This window comes from Petaurus breviceps, unplaced genomic scaffold, assembly GCF_028583685.1.
Source record: "Petaurus breviceps papuanus isolate PSGF00001 unplaced genomic scaffold, PetGlider_PUasm1.0 90881, whole genome shotgun sequence".
Classification (NCBI taxonomy): Eukaryota; Metazoa; Chordata; class Mammalia; order Diprotodontia; family Petauridae; genus Petaurus; species Petaurus breviceps.
This window is the reverse complement of record NW_027187369.1, coordinates 15760347-15765604: the sequence shown is the minus strand read 5'-3', so window position 1 is coordinate 15765604 and position 5258 is coordinate 15760347.

Here is a 5258-nt window from a genome sequence, read left to right as displayed (position 1 = left end):
CTCTCTCCACGAGGTGCTGCTTCCAAAAAGATCTTCCGCCTCTCTCTAGTGTCTCTCCAAATCTACCTCACCACCTCCTCCCAGTTCAGGACTTTCTTTTCACATCAACAAGCCCATCCCACAGGTGGGATTAACAAACTCTGGGTTTTAACACAATCAATTTGAAAACCAAGCCAATACAGGGGAATCTTTAATTGCCATTACTATCACACATGCCCCACGAACCTCCCCACTATGCCACTGAGCCCTCTTCTGTAACAAAAGTTAAGCAAAAGTAACATAGCAACTATGTCTGATAGCATATGTACCATTCCATATCCAGACTCCCACCTCTCCACAGAGAGGAGGGAAGAGTGTTCCATTATCTCCTCTCTATAAAAATTGGTCACAATTATGATTTAATTTTAAAACTAGTCAAAAGTAACTTGGGAAAAAGTCTGATATAAAAAGTAGATGATCTAGCTGGGGAATCTTCTTGGTTCAAAAACAAGGTGTGATTCCATAAGGACACTGATTTTCTTAGTGAGTTTGTAAGCTGGATCTGAGGGCAATTCTCAAAATATTTAATTTTTAAAAGTCTTATTACTTGATAGTAACACCTTATAGTCTATCATCTCTATTCCTGTCTTTTCCATTATCTTGGAATACTCAGAGGTGCCATATGTAATAAGGAGGAAGGGCTGTATCTACTTTTGAATAGTATTCATCACGAATAAATGGATCCTGTTGTCTATAGGACAGAACAAAGGAAACAAGGCATTACAAGAGATTATCTAGTCTATGGAAATGGACTGGATGCTCAACTGGAACTTAGACTAGTCTGAGTCTCCACTATGGCAAAACTGGCAGATGCAGTCAGAGTCATAACCAGGCTGGGGTGACCAGAACGATGCCCTAAGGTGCTGACTTTAGAGGTCAACAGCACTTCCAGTGCTTCAGCAGTATAGGGACAAAAGAACTTAGCAAGACTAATTAGTTAAAATAGGAAGCTAGTAGATGACTTGCTGGGGAGATATTCTCCCACTCTGAGACTTCCCTAACAGGGGCTTTCAAGTAAAATCTCATGGTCTCTGTTTTTTCCCACTTCTCACAGGGCAGTTTCTGGTCCTCCCCTGTTACCCCTCTCTCCCTCAACCAAGGGAGAATTTCATCATAGCCGCCCCAGATACCAACTTTCCCAGTTATGGTCTTAGATTGAGGCAGTTAAGTAGGGGTGGACAGTGTGGTTTTGTGTAAAGAACTCCAGGGTCAGGAGTCAGAGGACAGGATTCAAAATCCCTGCTTGACCACTCACTAGCTATGTGGCCCTGGGTAAGTCATAATTCCTCTCTCAATCTTAGTTTCCTCAAATGTAAAAATAAGAAGGTTAAACTAAGAAACCTCTAATGTTCCTTCCAGTTCTAAGTTTATGATGATCTATAATTGTTTCCCACTATAGGAATGCCCAGGAAATTCAGGTTTTCACAATTTATCCAGTTGCTCTTATAGTCTGGAGTTCTGTTCTATTAGAGTCAGATCCCAATGACAGGACTCCAGCATATAGTCACCTAACAGTCAGCAAAAGGTAGATAGTGGGAAAGGAGTTAAAAAGAATAAAAGTACAGAATTTGGAGCTAGAAGGGTACCTTAGAGGACATCCAGTACACCCCCACCCACTTTACATATGAAGAAACTGAGGCCCAGAGAGGTAAAGTGATTTGCTCAGGTTCAAAACCTTTTTCCAAAAGTAGACAGTGCACGCACTAGAAGCCAGACCCAGCACTTCCCAATACACAGTCCACTAAGAAGGAAACTGGGTTACACACACCCACACACACACACACATGCACATACACGCGCGCGCGCACACACACACACACACACACACACACACACACACACACACACACACCCGAAGCCTATGGCTTAACCCTAGCCACTGACTGAAGTTGAAATGATGAGCTCTCTAATGGAAGGAAAAACATTTCCCAAATTCTCTCCCACTCTCCCAAAGTTACAAAACCACCAGTTCTCCATCTGACAGGATTCCCCCTCCTTAGAGGCTGCAATGGCTGAATTCATTACTGTGCCCAAGGCAAAGAGGGAGACGTGCAGTAAAAGACCAGGCTATACATGAAGTGATGACAAATGGGAGAGCCAGGACAGCGCAATTCTTTAGCTATACCGCTTCGAAGTCCCCCTAGGAGCATTACTTTTATATACAAAGGGCCTTGCTAAATGGAAGCCATAGAACATTTTCAAATCAGGGTATGATATCAGATGCTTTCTTGCCTTCCCAGAGCCTCGACCCTCCCCTTCGTCCCCCAAGGTTTAAGTGAATGGAAAAAAGAGCGCTAGGCTTTCATGATGGACTGTCCCAATTATCTTTCAATTCTTTAGTCTATGGTCTGAAAGGACGACTTCATTTTCTAGCCAACAATTCACCCTCATTTCCTCACTAATTTTCACTAAAGCCTGGGCAAAAAAAAATCGACTGTAGATGTTCCCTTCTCAAGCTGCCAGGGAACACCTGCCCACTTAACTTTCTATGTGGTATTCTCTCCAGTAAAGGCCATCACTCTGTCTGTCTGTACATGGCTTGTCCCTTTTGTAAGTTGACATGCAGCTTTTCTTCTCCAGCTTTACCTCTGAAATACAAGTTTCCATGGGGATTTCATTTAAACAGAGGCTGAGCCTCTTTAACTCATAAACCAGAAACTTATCAATTTGCCTTCCCCCTCCACCACCATAGCACAAGGACAGTTTTTGAAGGAAGACAAATCCATTAATGTGTCAATCAAATCAGTATTTGCAAACACCAGGTTCCCATTGGACAATATGGACCCAGGAGGGAAACTGGTTTCTCAAGCTCATTAAATGCTTTCCAAATCCTAACACTACAAAGGCTAGGCACAGGGATGCATTCTGGAAGATGTGGGGATCTTCCCATGGAATATCTGTAGAAGAAGCACCCAAGTAAAATAAATTATATTTGTCACTCTTCCAATTATCAGGAAAATGAATACCGCCTTGAGTTCTTCTCTCAAATCTATTCCCTAGTGTTTGATTACTGTTTTGGAAAGGAAAATAAATGCAGCATGTGCTATTATTCAAGTAATTCAATGCAGATTGGGCACAACATAAAATTACACTTTTAACATCTGTCAAATGACTCTCAGATGATTATCAAATGTAGTCAGGCATTCAGAATTCAGTATTTATGAATTGGATCTGATTTCTGAAATATCAATTTAGGACTCTGACTATTCATAAAAAAGGAGAGAGAAAGACAACATCTCCAGATTTCAGTTTTCAGTTCATGGTAATGGATGGGGGTCCCCCAGGACCTTTACCAAGATGCCAAATGAGAGAAAGAAAGAACAGATGTTAAGCCCAGGAGGGAGGAAATTGTGTGCCTACATGTGGGTGCTGGGTTCTCATTGAATCACTACCAGCTGCACTGAGGCATCAGTTTCTTGGTTAAATATTAACTCTTTGCCTCCAAAGAAGCAAAAAAGTAGGCACAGACGGCAGGACAAATGTTTATGAGCCTTCTTCTTACAGACTACTTCCTGTCCCTTCGGACTGCATTCTCCACATCTGGCTCTACCTTTGTTTTTTTCATTAAATAATTGCTAAATCATTATAGCTCCCCAAAGAAATGTGGGGAGAACAACACCCACTCTCCACAGAGCATTTTCATAAAGGAACAAATGATGTGATGTCTGTGAAATGCTCTGGGATCCTAAGAAGAAAGAAATTATTTTCATTCAATTGATAGCCACAATCATATTAATTAAGTGCATTTTATACATGGACATGTCAATAGTACAATATTCAAACTAGAACACACAAAAAGGTGACTGAAATAATTCAACAAGAAAAAGTACACTGTCAGTCAACGTGATTTCTTTTTAAAGGACAGGGAAGATCACTGTATTAGCTTTACCTTAACAACAGTTACAATGGATTCAGATTTCATAAAGACTGAAGGGAGGAGAAAACATGCCTTGTAGCAATGGGATTGTCTTCAATATAGCAGGTGCCGAGCAAAGATTAGAGCAGAGTGTTTGCTTTTCAGTCAGCTGTTGTACTCAGATGACTTTGGGATGGGATAAGTGCAGAGGTGGCATGAGTTGGTGGTCTAGGGCCCATTGCCACAGGGCAGGTGTCCATCCCAAGCAAACCAGGCAGGCACAATCAATACTAATTGGCCTTTGTTGAGATGCTCAATGGAGGCTCATTTCTGAATAGGTCTAGGGAAGGAATGACCTCTCCTTCTATCAATCTGGCACCCCAAAGAGGATTCCCACTTGTGAATAATGTAATTCAGCGAATCCTAACTCTGTAATAAAAACTTTATAGCCCCTACACTATCTCTTCTCTACATAAGAATAATTCAGTCAGGCATGCTAAAGACCTGGTTCTGCCCTCAATAGGGCAAATGACTCAATTAAGACCAATTCAGAAACATATGCATATCAAGGAGAGGATAGATCCCAAAGGATGCAAAGAATCTGCCTTTAGATCTGCTTTAGCATGTTTTCTACTGTCCCCTCCAAAACTGGCTTATTGAATGTCAGTGAACTCCTCCATGAATTATCAGCTATCTTATAATTTACTAGAGGTTTGAGGTAACTGTATTCTGGGTCTAAAGCTGTCAGAGAGCTCCATTTTCAAATATGGGGGCAGAACGGTAACTAGGCAGACTGACATCTGGGGCAAATTCAGTTGAGTAGTGTAGGGGACCACTTTATACCCTATTGCTCATTCCAGAGATGCCCTATAGCTATGCTGCCCTTTTCTGCATGAGGCCACATTTGGTCTGGAAAAGCAGCATCTCTCTAGTGGACCTCTTTGCTGCCTGTTCATTATATCCAAACCAAGCTAAAGGGAACCTGGATAGAGTCTCCCATATATTCTATCCACTAGTTGCATACCCCTAGATGTTTGCATTGTAGCAAAGCTACCCAAAGTTATAACTGTCATTTAAATCCAATTCATGTGCAAGTAAAGATATCACCCATAATGTCAATGGTCCTCTTTGAAAACAAAGGATGAATGACCATACCATTTTTTTTTCTTGCTTAAATTCACTCCTGGGTTCAAAGATTTTGCTAGGAAATAAAATAATTAATTGTTTCTAGATAGATATATAGACATATACATATACTATATAACTTTAACTCTAACCCTGGCCTGGGGGCTTATGGTTGACCCCTACTCCTCCCTTCCCTCTCCCCTCCCCCCCCCCCCCCCCCCCCCCCCCCCCCCCCCCC